Source organism: Myotis lucifugus, unplaced genomic scaffold (assembly GCF_000147115.1).
Source record: "Myotis lucifugus unplaced genomic scaffold, Myoluc2.0 scaffold_59, whole genome shotgun sequence".
Lineage (NCBI taxonomy): Eukaryota > Metazoa > Chordata > Mammalia > Chiroptera > Vespertilionidae > Myotis > Myotis lucifugus.
Genome location: NW_005871107.1, coordinates 6,194,575 through 6,216,156, shown reverse-complemented (window position 1 = coordinate 6,216,156; position 21,582 = coordinate 6,194,575). Strand labels below are relative to the sequence as shown.

At 38.4% G+C, this 21,582-nt stretch overlaps 1 protein-coding gene across 1 annotated transcript in view; it reads right to left on the bottom strand.

Moving 5' to 3' along the window:
• Nucleotides 1–21,576, bottom strand: part of MYO6 (myosin VI) — a 139,586-nt gene extending 118,010 nt beyond the window's left edge. The window contains exon 1 of the mRNA XM_014456386.2: nucleotides 21,384–21,576. The gene's annotated coding sequence lies outside the window, so the exon portion shown is untranslated. The remainder of the gene's footprint in view (nucleotides 1–21,383) is intronic.
• Nucleotides 21,577–21,582: the final 6 nt, after the last annotated feature.

The window sequence follows — 21,582 nt, the reverse complement described above, 5'->3', positions numbered from 1 at the left end:
TCATTCATCTCTTTCCTTTTTGTTCATTAATCATTTTCTTGGAGATATATACATACTTTAGGAAAGGCCAATAAAAGGGCCCAGTGGTTAGAGCATCAGCCCATGCACCAAACGGTCCCGGGTTTGATTCCTGGTCAAGGACATGTACCTGGGTTGCAGGTTTGATCCACGGCCCTTGTCAGGGCACATGTGGGAAGCAACCAAACCATGTGTCACTTTCACATGGATGCTTCTCTCTCTGTCTCTCCCTTCCCTCCACCCTCATCCTGCCAAAATCCCTCCCTTCCACATTCTCTAAAAATCAATGGAAAAAATATCCTGGGGTGAGAATTAACGAACAAACAAAAACAAAAACAAAAAACAAAAAATGAGGGGCCCATTGCAGAATCCTTTTACAAGGAAAACTTATGTATGAAAAAAGCATTGCTAACTTATATATGTCTTATATATATGTTTACATTTCTGTATATTTCTTGGGCAAAGCCATCTACACTATTCTTGTTAACAACACTAGGACTCTTTAGTTACACTGATATACACCAAGGTTCAGCTAAATTATCAATTTGACATCAAAATAAATCAGTAAAAATAACTCAATTATAAGACATCTAGCTTTCAAATAATAGTCATTGGAAAAAATGAAAGGTATAAAAGGGGGTAGTTTAGAAGTTCAGATATTACATCAAGAACAGCAGGTACTTAACTCTATACTAATAAACAATATCAGAAAATTATTTCTGGCCATGTTTTCAAATAGGTATCTCAGTATGATATCTCTTTATACATCTGTATAGCAATCTATGTTCTCTATGGCAAAACAATATATTTTACAGCAATAATTTCTTTCTAACCTTTGCTCATTCTCAAATTCACAGTCACCTTGAAGGTAAAAAGTAGACTACTACATCTGAGACACAACTCTCTCATAAAACAAAGAAAAACTTTTGTATTTATATTCAGATCCAAAGTACACCAGATTACTGGTATATCAATAATCTAGCCCTACCCGGTTTGGCTCAGTGGATAGAGCGTCGGCCTGCGGACTCAAGGGTCCTAGGTTCGATTCCAGTCAAGGGCATGTACCTTGGTTGCGGGCACATCCCCAGTAGGGAGTGTGCAGGAGGCAGATGATCGATGTTTCTCTCTCATCGATGTTTCTAACTCTATCCCTCTCCCTTCCTCTCTGTAAAAAAATCAATAAAATATATTTTTTTAAAAAATAATCTAAAACCACTGGTAAAAAAGTTACTTATGCATCTTGCAACAGATATGACTTTTAAAATGTTGACAGTAAAATGTTTGGGGAGCCAAAATATTGCTTCTGTAGTAAATTCATTTAAAAATGCAATAAACTGCTATTAATCTGTTGGAGTGGAATCTGTGGGTTTTTTTTAAATGACTGTATGCTATTTAAAATTATTAGAATTTCAGTATGCCAGTATGAATGTCTTTATTATTTCACTAATTCTTTGTATATTTGACTCAGAATTTAAACGCTTCAGTGTCTCACCTGAAGACAATCATACACATTCAAGAATAAATTAAAGAAGACTCAATAAAACTGCAGCCAAAGTAAATGTCCCTCTAGGACAGTCTACACTGATATGGCTCCTGTGTGAAGGGGTATAAAAACTTTTTTATTTTTTATTTCAAATTATCCTGATGCCATTAATGATATATAGAAGGTAACATGAATAGCAAACTTAAAAAAGATAGGTGAGCCCAAAATCTAATCCAATAAATGTATACCTATATACAAAATATTTTTGCACTGTTTTAATACACATTGAGTTTTCCAGAAATACAATTCCATATAAACTGAAAGAAGACTGTCCTTCATTTGGAACCTTACCAAAAGGTGTTCGTCATTTTGGAAAAACATTAGAGAGCAATACTGATCATGACATGTGAGTCATCAATATAACATACCTATTTGTTAGTTTATTTTTTTTTAAATATATTTTATTGATTTTTTACAGAGAGGAAGGGAGAGAGATAGAGAGTTAGAAACATCGATGAGAGAGAAACATCGATCATCTGCCTCCTGCACATCTCCCACTGGGGATGTGCCCGCAACCAAGGTACATGCCCTTGACCGGAATCGAGCCCGGGACCCTTCAGTCCGCAGGCCGACGCTCTATCCACTGAGCCAAACCGGTTTCGGCCTATTTGTTAGTTTAATTTGCAGCAGCTGCATTCATGACTATACATATGGCTATTAGCATCTCAGTACTTTATTCTGTCTTATAGCATAGAATTACCTAAGCTTCCACATACTGAAATACATATATTAATATATAAATAAATTAAATTCAAATTTATATATTTATAAAATTAATATTATTTTTTAATCCCCACTTGAAGATATGTTTTTATTGATTTGAGAGAAGAGAGAAAAGCATCGATGTGAGAGACAAACATAGATCATTTGCCTCCCATACACACTCCAACCAGGGGTCGAACCTGCAACCGTTTTGGTGTATAGGATGATGCTCTAACCAACTGAGCCACCCGACCAGAGCTAAATGTGAATACTTTCTCCTTTATTGATTTTTAGAGAAAGAGGAAGGGAGGGGGATAGAGAAACATCAATGAGAGAGAAACATCATTGATCAGCTGCCTCCTGCACGCCCTTTATTGGGGATTGAGCCTGCAACCAGGACATGTGCCCCAACCAGGAATGCAACCAGTTACCTCTTGGCTCCTGGGTCGAGGCTCAACCACTGAGCCAAACCAGCCAGGCAATATGAATATTATTAACATAAGCATTAATAGATTTAATCACTGTGATAAATACACATAATTTATAATTACTTGCTTTTGTGTTAGTCCAGTATATTTTTTTATGTTATGTGTATTGACTTGTATATTTATATACATATGCATGCACATTGGTAAGTTTTTGTCTAGTAATTTCTTTTTTAATACATTTTTATTGATTTTAGAGAGAGAGTAAGGGAGAGGGAGAAAGAGATAAAAATCGATGAGAGAAACATCAACATCAACCAGCTGCCTCCTGCACGTCCCCCACTGGAGATTAAGCCTAAACCTAGGCCCTGACCAGGAATTGAACCCCAGACAGACCTCTCGGTGCATGGGTCGATGCTCAAACACTAAGCCACACTGACCGGGCTTTTATCTAATAATTTCATTTCAGTGTAGTAAATGGAGTATTGTAAAATAATTGTTTTAAAAAGGGGGCACCAAGTCTGACAGAATAAAAAAGTACTAATATAACAGTAAAAGAAAATGAGACTAAGGCCAGAAACCTGACATGTCAAAGGAAGAATGAGAAACAATGGGTAAAAGTATACAGAAAGTCCCTGGGGAGAGAGTGCTAGGCCAAAGGAGAAAGAAGTCGCAACAAGAAGGGGTTGTCAACATCATCAAATGATTCAGGAGAGGCTACTGACAACTGAAAATAGGCCAACAGATTTGAAAATGGGAAGGGCACTGGTCATCTTTGAGCAGTTTCAGAATAGTAGTTGAAGCAGAAATGATAACTGCAGTGAAAAGTGTGAAGGAGATAAAGTAGAAACAGGGAACCAAGGCTTCTCTTTCAAGAAGTTTAGAGTAAGGGAAAGAGAAATAAGGCAACAGAACAAGGATCATGGCAGGATGGAAGGGAGGTTTTCATTGGTTTGTTTTTTGTTGATTAGGCTATAAAAGACTACTAAGAGTTTAATCCAAGTTTATTTTAGATATCAAGTCCTGACTTCATTATATATGCCTAAATACAAGTTATAAGAAATAATCTCTTCTATAAACTGAAATGTTTATAGATGATAAAATTACATGCTAGCTTGGGTTTGATTTAAAATAATCCAGAGAGAGGGGGAATAATTGTTGATTTTTAAAAAGAGGTAAATAAAGTAAGATTAGCAAAGGGTTGCTAACTGTTGAATCTGGGTGATGGAAACATAGTGGTTCATATGCTCTCCTCTTCTTTTCTGAATATGCTTGAAACTTTCCATAATAAAATTATTTTTAAAAGAAATAATCTCTAAAAGATGCTCAATTATTTTTCACTTTTATACATAATATGCTCTTCTCTCATTTATATACATAAATGTCAAACTGATTATACTGAGTTTTCTCATTTATATACATAAATGTCAAACTGATTATACTGAGTTTTATCAGGGTATATTTTGAGGGCTTTTTAAGCAATGATCACCCATGAATTGCTGCATTATCTCAATTTCTCATGTAACCTGCCAACTGATTACAGCAAGCAATTTCACATTCATCTAGATCAGCAGTTCTCAACCTTGGGTCGAGACCCCTTTGGGGGTCGAATGACCCTTTCACAGGGGTCACCTAAGACCATCAGAAAACACATATATAATTACATATTGTTTTTGTGATTAATCACTATGCTTTAATTATGTTCAATTTGTAACAATGAAATTGGGGGTCACCACAACATGAGGAACTGTATTAAAGGGTCGCAGCAGTAGGAAGGTTGAGAACCACTGATCTAGATGAAGAAAGGAGGTGAGAAAAAGAGATGAAAGCTGGTGGTTGACTCCTCTTCACCATTTCTTCTCACAAGACTTTCAGGATCAAGAGGTTCCTGGCCAAGAAACAGAAGCAGAATCGGCCCATTCCCCAATGGATTCAGATAGAAAATGAAAATAAAATCAAGTACGACTCCAACTGGAGAAGAACCAAGGTAGGTCTAGAAGGAACTGCACATGAGATGGCTCACATATTTATGCTGTGTCTGGATTGTTTACAACTTACCACATCACTGAAAAGTTCACTACTATCTAAACAGTTGGACATGTTTTATTGGAAAATGATTGGAATATTTTTCTCTGTTAACATTTTTCTACGCTACTAGACTGGTGCAGTAATAAGTATGTGTAACCTTTACAAAAAAAAAAATAGATGAAAGCTGGTCCTAGAGTTCTGGGTCATAGAGTTAAAAAAATCTATCCTCTAAGGAATTCTATTTGACAGTATCCATACTATTGCATAAAAGGAAATGCTTATTTTCCTGTCATAGCTTTATATAAAATGTGTCTAAAATGATCTTTAAAAGTTTTAACTGCACAATACTGGTAGAAAAAGAATTAACTCTGAATTAATCAAGCCATATGAATTATCTTTTCAGTTCTTCCAGTAATTTAGCTGAATGAACTTTACCAAGTCTCTTAACCTCTCTAAACCTGTTTCCTCAACTTCTTAATAAAGAATTGGAATAAAATTAACTCTGGGATAATGTCTAACTAGAACTTTCTAGGCTTCTACTTGTGTGGTCTACAGGAAACCTGAACACATTCCCAACTCAAGTCAACAATTTTCCAGACCAGCAGTTCTCCAAGTGTGGTCAATGAAACCCCTGGAGATCCCTAAGACCTTTTCAGAATGTCAACAAGGTCAAAATTATTTTAAACACATTGGCTTTTTGCACTGTGGTTACATTTGCTCTGATCCAATGATGGGTAAAACTTCTACCAGTTTACCTAGAATCAAGGCAGTGGCACCAACCATATATACCAGTGGTCACAGTAAAAAGAATGCTGTCTCACTTAATACCTTTGTTGAAGCAGTAAAATATATTGATTTTATTAGATCTTCACCCTCAGATACACATGTTTTTAATATATGACAAAATAGAAATTGTGCATAAAGTACAAAGTATGATAGTTGACTCAAGGAAAATATGTGTGAATGCTTGAGTTCTAGCCTTCAGGAACTGGCTACCTTTTCTTATTTTTCATGAAACACCATTTTCACTGAAGAGAATGACTAACTATAGTTATTGAAACTCTGGCTTCTGGCAAACAGGTTTTGTTTGTTCATTTGTTTTTGAGTGAAGCCTGTTACTTCAAGAAAAACAACTGACAAGTTTTTGCTGAATCTGGGCCCCTCCCTTCCACTCTCTCTTAAAAAAATATCAATGGAGGGGGGTGAGGGCATGAGTGGGGGTAGGGGGGTTGGGGGTAACATGGGGATAAGGACACATATGTAATAACTTAATCAATAAGAAAAATTTAAAAAAATATGTCAATGGAAAAATATCCTCAGGTGAGGATTAACAACAATAACAAAAAAGTAGAATCTGGGAAAACTTGTATCTGACCTGAGCATAATAGCTTATGCTGTTTAAGTTTAAATAGTTAAAAAGACTTTTCTGATGAGATAAATATATGATTTTTTTTAATGTTTTTATGGATTTTTTTTTTGAGAGAGAGAAACATCCATCGGCTGCCTCCTGCAGACCCCTCATTGGGGATCAAGTGTGCAACCTGGGCATGTACCCCGACCAGGAATCGAACCGATGCCCTCTCGGTGCATGGGATGATGCTCAACCAACTGAGCCACACCAGCCAGGGCAAAATATGGTTTGGATATTAAATAAATTTAGAAAACCTGCATAATTCAGTGAAACAGTATGTTCCAAATGACCAATACATCATGTTATAAAATAATGCATGGGTAAAAGATCCAAAGTGCTAAACAGACCAACGAATTGTAATATAACACAGTACAAAAAGTTCACTGATATGGTTAAAGATTCTACTTTTGGAACATTAAGAAATGACCACTTGCTGAGTTTTGGTGAAGGATCAAAGAAGTATACACAGAGTTATCTGAAAAGGTCAAATTAATACTTCCTTTCTCAATGATCTGTCTGTGTGAGGTCAGATTTTCTTCATACACAATCCAACCAAAACATAATGCAACAAATTAAATGCATAAGCAGATAGGACAATCCAACTATCCTCTATTGAGTTAGACAGTAAAGAGCTTTATCAAGTCAAAGATTTGAAATACAAAGAATCAAGAATCAAGTCAAAGATTTGAAATATGAAGAAACAAAAAATACCCAACCGGAAAAGCAAAAAGAAAAAAGAATCCAAAAATATGAAGATAGTGTAAGGAGCCTCTGAGACAACTTCAAGCGTACCAACATCAGAATTACAGGGGTGCCAGAAGAAGAGAGAGGGCAAGATATTGAAAACCTATTTGAAGAAATAATGACAGAAAACTTCCCCTACCTGGTGAAAGAAATAGACTTACAAGTCCAGGAAGCGCAGAGAACCCCAAACAAAAAGAATCCAAAGAGGACCACACCAAGACACATCATAATTAAAATGCCAAGAGCAAAAGACAAAGAGAGAATCCTAAAAGCAGCAAGAGAAAGACAGTCAGTTACCTACAAGGGAGTACCCATACGACTGTCAGCTGATTTCTCAACAGAAACTTTGCAGGCCAGAAGGGAGTGGCAAGAAATATTCAAAGTGATGAATGCCAAGAACCTACAACCAAGATTAGTCTACCCAGCAAAGTTATCATTCAGAATTGAAGGTCAGATAACGAGCTTCACAGATAAGAAAAAGCTAAAGGAGTTCATCACCACTAAACCAGTATTATATGAAATGCTGAAAGGTATCCTTTAAGAAGAGGAAGAAAAAGAAAAAGGTAAAGATACAAATTATGAACAACAAATACACATCTATCAACAAGTGAATCTAAAAATCAGGTGAATAATCTGATGAACAGAATGAACTGGTGATTATAATAGAATCAGAGGCATAAAAAGGGAGTGGACTGACTATTCTTGGGGGGGAAAGGGGTGAGGGGGATGCGGGAAGAGACTGGACAAAAATCCTGCACCTATGGATGAGGACAGTGGGTGGGGAGTGAGGGTGGAGGGTGGGGTGGGAACTGGGTGGAGGGGAGTTATGGGGGGAAAAAAGAGGAACAAATGTAATAATCTGAACAATAAAGATTTAATTTTAAAAAAAAATTTGGCTCTCAAAAAAAAAAAGTAAAATAGTGCCACTCTCTTCATTAACTTTTATTTTTGAAAATAGTTATTTTTCATAACATATGTGATTTCTGTTAACATGCATTTATTAATTATTGTTGCTTTAAAGTAAATTAAATAATTTTTAAATTTTAATACAGTAAATATCTATAATAATAAAAGCATAATATGCTAATTAGACCGGATGACCTATAGGACGAAGCCGCCATGGCAGGGGCCAAGGCAGAGGCAGCCACTGTGGCTGCAGGGGCCAAGCCCCTTGCATGAATTTCGTGCATCAGGCCTCTAGTTGATAAATAAAACCAAATAGATAAACAAAATTTTTAGAGACCTCAATAATTAAGAGTGCAAAGGAGTACTAAGACCTGAGATCCACTGATCTACATAAAACCTTACCAAATCTTTTGCTAGATAGTTCTCACTCTAGTCATTCACAATCTAGTGAGAGTAGGGAAATGAAAGAAGATAGAGCCCAGCTGGTTTGGCTCAGTGGTTGAGCATCGACCTATGAACCAGGAGATCACAGTTCCATTCGCAGTCAGGGCACATGCCCAGGTTGCAGGCTCGATCCCCAGTGTGGGGTGTACAGGAGGCAGCCAATCAATTATTCTCTCTCATCATTGATGTTTCTATCTCTCCCTCTCCCTTTTCTCTGAAATAAAAAATATTTTTTTTTAAAAAAAAGATACATATCCTATAACCTGTGATAAACATTATAATATAGGTGTAACTTCAAACAGTAAATTTGGAAAAGTGACTTAGAAAGATTTATTCAAGCAGGTCCTGAAAAATGGGTAAGACTGACCAAAAGACAAAAGTCTGTCTGAATAAAACTAGGGAGATGAGAGAACGGGGACATGTCTGAGGAATAGGTCAACAGGGCTAGAGTATAATGGCAGAAGAGTGACAATGGCTGAGGTGGAAAAGTGGGCCAAAAGATTAGAATACAAAGGGTTTCAAATCCCACAATGAAAGTTTGGACTCTTAAATGTATTAATGAAGGGCTAATATGGATTCTTATTTAGCTAGAGAATATTACAGTCACATTTCTGCTTTGAAATATAACCCTAATGGCAATGCACAGGATAGACTGACCATACACTGAAGGGCCAAATATAGGGAGATGTATATGGAAAGAAAACTAATAAGGCCTGCTTCGGTCAGAGGGCATAGGGAGTGAAGGACGACCTTCCAGAAGCAAAAGAGGGGTTGACACCTGACAAACATGCCAAGTGAAGAGGGGAAAAAATGAGTGGAAGTTCTGAGCATGAACAACAGAGTAATGAGAGCATCATAAGGGAAAAGGAAGAAAATGCAAGTTTCTAAAAAGAGGTGGGTGTGATGGGAATATGTGAAATTTTAAGATGTCTGTAGAGCAGCAATTTTCAACCTTTTTCATCTCATGACACACATAAACTAATTACTAAAATTCTGCAGCACAACAAAAAATATATTTTTTACCGATCTGACAACAGAAAATAGTTATAATTTTGATTCCTTCACATTGAACAATTATTGTTTTAACGGCTGTTGTCATTTTTTTATTTGACAATCTCAGGAGGAAAGAGGTCAGTGGCCCTGACTAAATAGTCAGTATTGCATGTTTTAAAAATTCTTGCAGCACACCAGTTAAAAATCGCTACTGTAGAATATCAGTTTAGAAATGCTGGTTAAGATGATATGGAAAGAAATTTTGTATTAATCTGCATATGAATAAGAGTTGGAACCACAGGACTGAGATAATTATCAAAAATAAGAACAGAGTGAGTAGAGCAAAGTGCAAAGTACAGGATTTTATGAGATATGAACAGCAAAGGGACAGAGAAAATTAAACAATAAAAATAAAAAAGGAAAAGTCAGAAACCTGAGGGAGTGCATGACCACAGAATCTAAGAAGAGAGAGCTTAAGGAGAATTAGTTGGTCAGTAGCTTAAAGGTTGGAAAATAATAATGATCTAAATGAAGCCACTAAATCTATTAATTAGGAGGTTACAGAGTAATAAGTCTCCGTTGAATGTTTAGGGACAGAACATAGATTACAATGAATCTGGGTTCATGGCCTCATTAGCATAGTATTAGGTACAAGAAACAACCATTTTAGCCAGGGACACATGAAGATGTTTTCCAAACAATAGTTTGTCTGCTTTCAACTGTAACAATTTTTAATAAAATGATCTCTCTAAAATTTGTGATATTTTCAGAGAATTTAGATCAGAATAGCATCAAACACTGATTTAAGCATTTATACACAACACTAGCATTTACCTAATAAATTTTATGACCCAAACAATTTACTGTTGTGCTATTTATTAAACCTCAACCTATCACTGAAAAAAATTATTCTTAGCCCTGGCCAGTTTCACTCAGTGGTTAGAGCATCAGCCCTCAGACCAAAGGGTCTCCAATTCAATTCCCAGTCAAGGGCACATATTTTGGTGGCAGGTTCCATCCCCAGCCCTGGTCTGGACATGTGCAGGAGGCAACCAGTTGATGTGTCTCTCTCACATCGATGTTTTTCTCTCTCTCTTTCTCTCTCCTCCCCTTCCTCTCTCCCTTCCACACTCTCTCTAAAGATCAATGGAAAAAATATCCTCGGGTGAGGTTTAACTATATCCTATATAATAAAGAGATAATATGCAAATTGACTGTCACACCCTCTCACAAGATGGCCACCCCCATGTGGGCACAAGATGGCCAGCAGGGGAGGGCAGTTAGGGGCGACCAGGCCTGCAGGGGAGGGCAGTTGGGGGCAACCGGGCTGGCAGGGGAGCAGTTAGGCGTCGATCAGGATGGCAGGGGTGTGGTTAGGGGGTGATCAGGCTGGCAGGCAGGCAAGTGGTTGGGAGCCAGCAGTCCTGGATTGTGAGAGGGATGTCTGACTGCCGGTTTAGGGATCCCATGGGTCGGGCCTAAACCGGCAGTCGGACATCCCCCGAGGGGTCCAGATTGGAGAGGGTGAAGGCTGAGCTGAGGGACACCCCCTGCCCCAGTGCACGAATTTCATGCACTGTGCCTCTAGTGTGTGTGTGTGTGTGTGTGTGTATATATATATTACTCTTAGTGTAGATAAGCCTACTAAAGTACATTTTAGTGCAAATCCAACAAGTAGCATTTATTTAAGAAAAAACTGATTATCCATTCCCTTTTATTTCATAATATCAGGCAAAATATGAGCTCAAACTTAATTTAGGCACATTTATATAAAATGTATATACAGCCAGACCTATGTTTCTATAAAGGTAATATGTGCAAGATCCATATTTATTAGTGTAATTTAGAAAATAATCATTTGTTTTACCAAAGGATTCTTCCCTTTGCAAAAGCGATCACTATTGGAGTCCTTTAAATAAATATGAAGTGTTCCAGGATAAGACAAAATTATAATTTAATTCTTCATTTAATTTACACAAAACTTTACAAGAATACATTTAAAGCAAATTTATGAATTATGAATTTAAAATGGGTAGTTGTTATGGAATTTAAAAGCCATAAGGAATAGTTTACACTCTGCATGCCAGAAATCTCCCTTCTCGCACCAACTAGCAGAGGTAGCTGGAGCATCGTGGAGAACAGAAATCCAAGGGTGAGGATAAAAGAGGGTATCACAGAGGAGTTCTCTACCTTAAACTTGAAAGCAGGCAACAGCTGCATGAGTGTCATGATGTTACCATGCTTGATTAGGCACAGAAAACAGTACTAATGAATCCTGTAGGGCAGTGGTTCTCAACCTTGGCTGCACATTAGAATCACCTGGGAATCTTTTTAAAATCCTGATTTCTGGGCTTCATCCTCCGGAAATTCTGTTTCTTTGTTATGGGGTGAGGCCACAACATTAGTAACAAAGAAACAGAATTTCCGGAGGATGAGGCCCAGAAATGAGGATTTTAAAAAGATTCCCAGGTGATTCTAATGTGCAGCCAAGGTTGAGAACCACTGCTTTATAAGAACACCAAAAGAGAAAAAAAAAGAAGAAAAAAAAAAGAGGTAACTTCAAATCCTAAATGGGACGAAGGCTCTGGATCCAGATCACCTGGGACTTCTCAGCTCTCCCCCTCACTACTGTATCTCCTTAGCAAGTTAGTTAGACCTCAGTACTCAGCTGTAAAATGAGATAAGAACTACCTCATAGGGTCAACATTACAATTAAATGAGAAAATGACTATGAAACACTCAATGTGGTGGCACACTGCTGGTCCTCAAGAATTATTAGGATTTACTGGTCTAGGGTCATTCTGGATCACTCATTTAACCCATCCTTATAACATACTGCCAACTCCCAACCGGCAATATAAACCCTTCACTGTTAAATCCTGATGACCTACTCAGCTGCCTGTATGTACTGAAACCTTTGTCAATGTTGTACACCAAACAGCAAGACCCTAGAGCAGCGGTTCTCAACTTGTGGGTCGCGACCCCTTTGGCGGTCAAACGACCCTTTCACAGGGGTCGCCTAAGACCATCCTGCATATCAGATATTTACATTACGATTCATAACAGTAGCAACATTACAGTTATGAAGTAGCAACGAAAATAATTTTATGGTTGGGTCACAACATGAGGAACTGTCTTTAAAGGGCCAGAAGGTTGAGAACCGCTGCCCCAGAGAACACGACCAGAGTCCGTGAGATTCTGGACCAGTTCCAGAAGCACACCTCTAATAAATAATAGCCCATTTCCTGACACACTAACATTATGTAGCCATCAGGCTATCCCCATGTTTGTTAGTAACCCATTGAGTCACCAAATTAAACAAGTGGTTTCTATAGTCTTAATTTATGCTGCACCCCCTTTTCAAAACAGCAAACTTATCAGTAAAATATCTCTCTATGTAACACAAAATTCTAACTGAAATATTCTTTTCTGGTTTCTAAAAATCTGCTGTGAAATCTGTTCAGATATTCAAACTCATTCAATTCCCTTCCTCTTCTCCCCTCCCCACCATACCTGATAGAAAATTCTTCAAACTAATATAAACTTCCTCAATTAGCCACTGAGTACATGATGACTAGTTTTACGCTTTACACTCATCTGTTGTCTCCATTAACTCAATGGCCAACACAGCCACAGTTTTGTTTGAAACCTCAAACACAAGCATAATAGCTACATCAGTCATCTTGCTCTTCTCATCTTCAAGTCAACGATGACAGACAGGAAAAGCAGAGAAACTAATACATTTCTCCTCAAAACACATACATATGCATACACTTTGTTCTTCCCCAAAGCACCACAAGGATAACAGACAGCAAATCATGCCCACAAACCAAAACACAGCTATTTCATCTAATTTTAGAAAAAGAATAACAAGGAACCAGAGAAAAGCTCTCTCTGGAATAACTCAATCCTCAAATCAGGGAATTCAAAGAGCATAATATGGAAAAACCAACAGCCTTAATTCTCTCCTGCGGGATACTAATTCTATCAGTGTCAAATCAAAATGAACAATATGTTTTTTTGAAGATACCACAAAAGTTTGAAATCTCTCCTTTAAAAAAAAAAAGCCCACTTACAGAGAAAATATCTAACTGTATGATTTCTGAGCACAGGTGCTATTTGGTTGCTGTGTATTAGTTTGATATGATTTCAAATTCACTTGCTTATGACTTTAATAAAGTTGTTTTAATCCATGTGTTTATGACAAGACAAATAAAAGCTGTTTTTAGAAGTTGTTTGGATAGAAGAATGTGTCAGGATGCCATCATCTCATCTGTTGTCGCTGATTATCACTCAATAGCCCAGCTGCTGAGGGTCCCCACTGGGGGCTTACGGATAAGAACATGGAGAGAAGCAACTATGGCAAGGGGACATTTAGAGAATTTATGAGGACTATTGGAGAGTTTGGGTCTGGGCAAGGTGACACTTTGCTGATGTAAAGAGCTCTCTGAAGATCACTGGGGCATTAGCTCCTGTCTCCATGAGGCAATTCCTCCTAGACAGTGGTGAAAGCAGAGAAGCAGCCCCCGCAAAGATCATCCTGCTCATCAACATGGGAGCATGGTTCCCTAGCAACGTGCTCTAGCAACAAGAGCAGCTGGTGTCAGCTCTCCATTGGCCAACTAGCTCTCCTGAGTGCCTACTCATGTAAAAAGGGACACCTACTAGTAATCTGAATTTTGACTTTATTCCTTTCATCTCCCTTGCCTGAAACAATAATGTAATTAAGCTATCACTGCCTCGGAGTACGTTATTTCTTTCAGGCTTACTATGAGACATTATCCTAATAAGTCATGAAGATGTAATGTACAGTATAGGGAATATAATTAATAATATCGCTGTAACTGTACGGTGACAGTTCGTTACTAGACTTGTGGTGATCAATTTGTAAGGTACAGAAATGTTGAGTCCTTATGTTGTACACCTGAAACTAATATATTGTATATCAACTATACTTCGATTTTTTTAAAAAGCGGCATTATCCTGTGTGCTACTGGCTTATGAAATTCACTGTGTTAAATAAATTGCTGGCAAAGACAAAATCAGTCTCTGAGCATGGTTTTACTACCCAAAATACTGGTTTACTCCAAAACTGTTCTTCTCCCACCATACTCTTTTAAAAACAAGATGAAAAACGTATTTGTTTAAAAAAAAAAAAATGACCCAATTATATTTACGTCTAGAACAGTGTGGGTCGCGACCCCTTTGGTGGTCGAACGACCCTTTCACAGGGGTCGCCTAAGACCATCCTGCATATCAGATATTTACATTACGATTCATAACAGTAGCAACATTACAGTTATGAAGTAGCAACGAAAATAATTTTATGGTTGGGTCACAACATGAGGAACTGTATTTAAAGGGCCAGAAGGTTGAGAACCACTGGTCTCGAAGTACCCTTTATTTGTAATTTAAAGTCTCACAGCCAGGTGTTGTTATGTGATGAATTTGCTCAGCCCCAGACAATATGGTTCTTCCCTTTCTGGAAGCTGTGACCAAGACGGCTGCTGCTGAGTCTGAGTAAAATTCTGTACTTCTTTTTCCCTGGAACTCCCAAGCGAAGAAAAGACAAGCCATAATCTAATCGCTTTGGGGGGGGTACTGCTCAGATACTAAGAACCTTCATATCTTCTCTTTAAGGAGAGAAACCCTTTTCTTTAGTAATCCTAAACAACCTGTCCAAAATAAAGAGCATGGATTAAGACTCTTAACCAAAACTCAGATTAACTAGGTAAAATTCTCATTAGCAAAAGACAGCTGAATAGCAACAAACTGCAACAGATTTATACAAAAATGTAATGCCTTTAACAGGACTCGGGAAGGAAGAACATTTCATAAAAGTCTTATTTACCACATCAAGCCTATGTTCTGGTTTTTTTGCTATCAAGAGTCCAAGAGAATAGACGTATAAATTCCAGAAGGCAAAGAACTATTCTAGCCAGAATTTTTGAAACATAGTCATTAAAGTATTTTTTTAATGAAAAACAGTTATTCTATCAACCCAAGACTACCCAATGAAGAAAATGTCAGAAAACCTCATTAAGGCCTAACAATATATTAAGAAATATGCATTGTGTTAACAAACCTAAATTATGGTTCTCACTCGGTTGGTTATATAAATCACCAAAAGTTCCTAAAATAATTGTTCCATTAAATGAGAAAGTGAATGCACTATTTTCTAAAAGCGTATATATAAGTCAAGTAGTCTCAAGCGTTTTGCAGATGTATCACAATGCTAAAAACTGTTTTAAATGCACTGAGGAAATACTACAAATTCCCGAAGGTTCTAATCAACGTCCTAGTTATTTTCCACTTGCTCCACAGCACCCCAAAATCCCTGCTCTGCTCTGCTCCTGGCCTGGGAGGATGAACCTGCACAGATCATGACCTAGGCTCCCCAACTGAGTGCTAGAAATGGAAGTCACTGGCCCAGACCTACAAACAGAGGGAGGAGGGGGCAGGGAGCAACCCCTCCCTCCCTGCCTGCCTCAAAGCCAGCTCCCCTGGGCCCTCCTCCACAATGTCCGCTCTCTGCTCTGCTCTGCTCATCTCTGGGGAATTAAGGGCTTCTTGCTGTTGCTATTCCCTGGGTGCTTCACCATCCCTTGTTTGTTCCCTAACCTCTACAATCTCTTCATTCGCACCATCAAGGATGAAATTTCTTTCCTTGCTGGGACCTTGCCTGATGCAGCCAACAATACCAAGTCTGGTTAGTAAAAAACAGTCCATTATCTAAAGAAATCCAATTAAAAAGTTTAAAAAGGACTTAAGATCTATATGGACATTATTTATATATTACTGCTATGTGTATAATTATATAAAAATTAAATATAACTAGCTTACTTCCTCATGAAACTGGTTAATAAGCTGAAATATTCATCACAATTAAATTTAGGTGTGTAATTTCACACTGCATTGTTCTCTCAAGATAAATGCAATAAGGCTGAAATAAGCTTTAAAAAAAATCAATGAAGAGATTCTGGTAACTGATATTTCACTTTCATCTACCGGGTTAATCCAAGTAATTTTGTTGTTGTTGTTATTGTTGAAGCCCTCTCTAAGCACAGGATGAAAAAAAAACAAAAACGTTTAATCCAACAGTTCTCAAATTTTGATAGGCAAATAAATCAACTTAGGAGCTTGTTAAAATGCTAACGCCCAGGCCCCACTCACACCTCCCTGATACGTGTTTTCAGTAGTCCCCCAGGTATTTCTGATGCACACCTAAATTTCAGAACTATTTAAAACTGGCCAACTTCAAGATTCCACCCAAACTTCCCATATATTGCTTTTTTTCTTTTGAATTCACATTTGGACATTAAACATTGTCCAAAAGAAAAAAAAATAATAACCAAACCATAGTAACAATAATAATGCCAGTATGATACGTGCTTTACATGTAATATCAGCTCGTTCAGTGCTCACAAGAACTACACCAGTGAGGTAGCATTGTTGCCTCCATTTTACAAATGAGAAAACGAAAGCCCAGAGAAACGAAGTAACCTGACCAATGGTAATGAGTGGCAAAACCAGGATCACCTCAGGTCTGCCTGTCCTCTTACCCAGGAGCTGGACAACCAAGCATTTGTGCATTTAAGGAGGATTAAGCCTGAGGGCCAAGCAAAACAATAACCCTCCCTGTCCCCACCCTCCCCCCAACTCCAACCACTCACCCAACAAGCTCTCTTGACTCTCCCCACCCATCCCTCACTCACCAAGGTGTGCCACCTACATGGTGTGCCACCACACGGCACAAGTCTGCATGTATACCAGCGCTCTTTCCACAGGAGTACCTACCACATGCCAAGTACTATAAAGGATCCAAAATCCAGCTCCAGGTATGGGCTTTGGGCTTGAGCAAATTTAACATCTCTGCGCTACGGTCTCCTAATCTGTAAAATGAGGGTCCTAAAGCTAAGTGCACTGAAATGACACAGTGAGCTAATGAGTTAAAGTACTTGTTTGACATAGGACCTGAGCAAGAGCTCAATAAACAATAACTGCTATTAAAATTCTACTTTGCCAACCACCTCTCTTACAAAATTCAACATATCAGTCAGTACAAGGTCTGATTTATTTTCTCACAGCTCTGTGTCCTGGGACTGTGATAAAAGATAGAACATATCTTATTTTCAGGAGTACACTGGTAACAGTGTGTAACTCAGTGGACTGAATGCCAGGAGTAGAATATTTTAGAGCAAATGAGTCTTTCAGTAGCCCTGAAATTGTACCACTTTGACAACTGTCTATTTCCCAACTTTAGAGTCAGCCCTGTGGATTACATACTAGTATAGAGTCTATAATTACCTTAATTCAAAACAATAATAAAATGTCACTTGGTACAGGGACTTGGTCTTAATTTATCACTGCATCATCAGCACTTTGAACAATGCCTGGCCCATGGTAAATACTCAAATATTTGTTAAATGAATGAAGGTATAAAGGTACCAATGAAGACACACCTTAGCTCATTATTACAAAAAACAAGTATAATCATCAGATCAAGAACAATGTGCCAATAACTTGTAAGTTATTTTCAAAATTCCCTCAGAACATTTTTCTTCTTTCTTTTCAACTAATTGTTGACTTTTCTTTAAAAACTCTTCAACTAGAAAAGTTAATGTTAAAGTGGTTCCATGATACATCACCCTCATCATTCTACCTTACTTTAAAAACAAACTATTTAACAATGAGTATTTCAGTGACCATCTGAATTAAAGCCATAAAACGAAATAAGCACTGCTAAGAGATTAACCATAACTAACATCGAAGAGATGGAGAACTGGGGGAAGAGAGATCACTACGGAATACACAGAGAGAAGTTCCATTCTCAGCTATGCTTCTAAGCAGCCACATATGTGACCTTGAACAGGTACTTAATTTCTGTCTCCATTTACTCATCTTCAGTATAGGAATAAGTTTACCACATCTACTTCATCAAGTTGTTTTAAGGACCAAATACACATAAACTAATTTCCAAAACAATAAAGCACCATACAAAGGTATGTTAACCTTTAATATAAACATCTTCAGATTTTAAATGTTTCTATTCATCTTTTTTTTATGTCTCTGCGTATTTAAATTTAGTTAGTTCTTGATTGTCTACACCTGCAGAGATACACACACACACACACACACACACACACACACACACACACAGGTGTATTACAGATCATCCATTAATAATTTATATTAAGCCCTTGGATGATGGTTTTGTATTTACAGTTGAGTATCCTTGCGATATTGAGATATGGTGGAGTATCCTCAAGATGCAAAATTCTTAATAGTTCAAACCAAATAATGAAACACCCGTAAAAGTAGTCACGCAACTCAGCCTTCTTATCATTTTTCTTCCTATCATTTATCTAATTACATTCTACCGCTGAAATGACGCCTACTTTGTTATAAAAGATGAACTTTGTGTGCTCATTATGTTATTATAGTTCAAGGGACACTTCTGAAATAAACATGAGCCATATCTAAATTAAAAAGCAAATTTAAAAAAAAACTGTCTCAATAGTACAGTTGACAATTTAATCATACTCTGAAAGCAAGTCTTTCCCCCCTCCACCCCCCCCCACCAGGATTAGAGAATTATACAACATTTAAAGGACAGCTACTGCATGTACAGGTAACAATCTGTCTAATTTGAGGAAAATTTTTAAGTTCTCTCCTAAGCAGAAACATTATACTATTCATTTTAGCTACAATAAAAACCAGTGTTACATTACAACCTAATTCTAGTTCCTATAAACCCATCAAAATAAAAAGTGCACAATAGGTATAATATTCTGGAATTTACACCAGAAATGAGAAAGCAACATCATATTACTGTTCAAGGCTGTCATCTTAAGAATTAAGAGACAGATGCATGAATTCAAAATTAGTTCCAGAACCACATTCCTGGCCTATCTCATCGTCACTCCTGTGTGCCTTCTTCAACCCTCAAGCCACACTCTTTAACACAGCGTCAGTTCTGCAGGTTTATTTGAACAGTCTACCAAATGAACTGAGATCAAGGCAACCAGGTCTGTCTAAAAGGACAGGGGTTTCGAGACTTGGGTGTGAATCCAGCCTTTGTCCTTCTGGAGCTACATGACCTTGAGCAAATATTTAGTATTTAGAGATAAGCCTAAACTTCTCATGTGTAAAAGGACAAGACCACCAACCTTGAATTCTTTTGTACATCAAGTCCCTCAGTTAGTGCTCTGCTTATGGCAGATGCCTAATAAATGGGTGACAACAGTCTTAAAGGGCCAGTTCCCAAATTATGAGGTATCCCATTAAGGGGGATCACAATGAACTTGTCTGAAATGTACTAAAGTTGCAATGCTTTTTTCAATCTTTTACTTAAAATGTTTTAACATAGAGAAGTGAAAATTTCACAAAGGCTGGAAATCTTTTAAAAACTGACCTTTTACATATCAACGATGAAGACTCGATTATCAATATATATAGTGGAAATTGGTAAATTTTTTCAACAATGTTTCGGGTGCTCCCATGGTCAAAAGTTCTAAAACTTTCTGAAGAAAGTTGTATTTTAGAACCCGGAGACAGCCCAGTTGTCTAAACAATGGGCTACATGATCCACCACAGTCTCCAGGCAAAGTCACAACAGGATGAGAAAAGAGCCTTCAGCCTCTCTCAGATTTCCTGGCCACTGTTATTTTAAAACTTGATCACATAAACATAAACAGATGAAAAAATCCATTTCAGATAAGCCCCATGGGTTATGATTCATGATCTTGTTTTAAATACCTCATAAATTTACATTAAATATTGCAATATCTTATTACATTTTTCTCACTTGTATTTGTACACACTCATGAAAAATATATTTGTTATATATATTATATAGAGTTTTTAATCATGATTATCTTTTCTTAAAGTCATCACTTTTGTAACTCCCTTTTAAAATTAGTTTTTTGCACACAAAAATGTAACTTGAAAAGCTGGGAGAACAATAAATGGCGTGTCACATAGAACATACAAACGCAACGGGCAAATCTGCGTAAGACTAAAATGACTTCTGTTTACCACTGTGCACGTAATTCCCGCGCAACTGAAAATGCTCCCAAATGAGCTGGATATTTAAAAGTCAATGAGTTATTTTGAAGAGTTGCATTGTTTCATGCTCTGGCTATAGCTCAATTTGTGGTGTTTCTAAAGTGAACGATAAAAGACACCAAGGTCATTTTTTTTCACTAAACAATTTCCAATTTGAAAACCACAACCCAAGACCTCTATGAAGTTTAGTTAATTTGTACAGAAATGCCATTTTGCTGCCAACCTTTGTACCATGACCATTACCAGCCCAAGTTCAAGATTCACATTTTATGGTGTGAATGGTGTCAGCTAAATCTTAAGAAGGTGAATTTTTTAAACTCTCAAACCCTGACTATGTTTAAATATTGTGCATCTACACCCCCAGAGCATAACAGCATGTTAGATGAGACTTTAGCACGTACACCAGTCTGTTAAGCTCCTCACTCATACCTGTAGGCTCTCCCTGTAGCACTTCTCCACCCCACACTTCACGCCAGGTACAATGTAACGTGCTTCTGAAACTGAGTGCACATATTCCTGAGACAGGTGCTCCAGAAATAAAAGTTACTTCCTATTCCGAAATCCCAGATTTGAGCATTTCCATTGTTTTACGGAGTTTTGTCAATTAACAAATGTTAAAAAGCTATTGTTAGGCAACCTACAAATTAACATACTCAAAGGACTGGTCCACCTAAAGACTGAACATACAGACGGAGACCGTCCCAGCCCGATCTGCTACATGATTAAACTATTAGTCAGCTGATCCTCACACCCCAGGACAAACGACATTATTCCTGCCCTGCATTTTAAGCCTGTTTACGAAAGAGAAAACTATCACGGAGAGTCAGAGTCGGACACCTGAGTGCTCCGCTCCTACCTGGAGCCAGAGACGACGCACCAAGGTATCCGCGTGATGATCACCCCGTGAAAGGAGACTCTTCCGGCGGCTGGAAGTGAGAGCCGGCCGTGCGCCCCGCGAGCCGCCGCCGCCCGGGCCCACCCATCACCTGCTTCACCTATGGGAGTCCCCGGAGGGGCACCGCGCCGTGGGCCACCGGGGCGGCCTCGGCGAGGCCTCCAAGCAGGACGCGGGGCGCGAGGGGCCGGGCTCCGGGACACTCACCTGTGCGGACCCGAAGGCAGGTGCGCGCTGGCGGGGCTGCCTGTCGCCGCGGAGGCTGGAGGGCGGGCCGGGAGGTGAGGAGGGGAGCGCAGAGGCCGGTGACGCGGACCAGCCCAGGACGGGGCGGAGGCGGCGACCGGGCGGCTCCTCGCTTCCTGCTCGGACAGATCCCGGTCCGTCTCCGCCCGCCAGCCGGCGC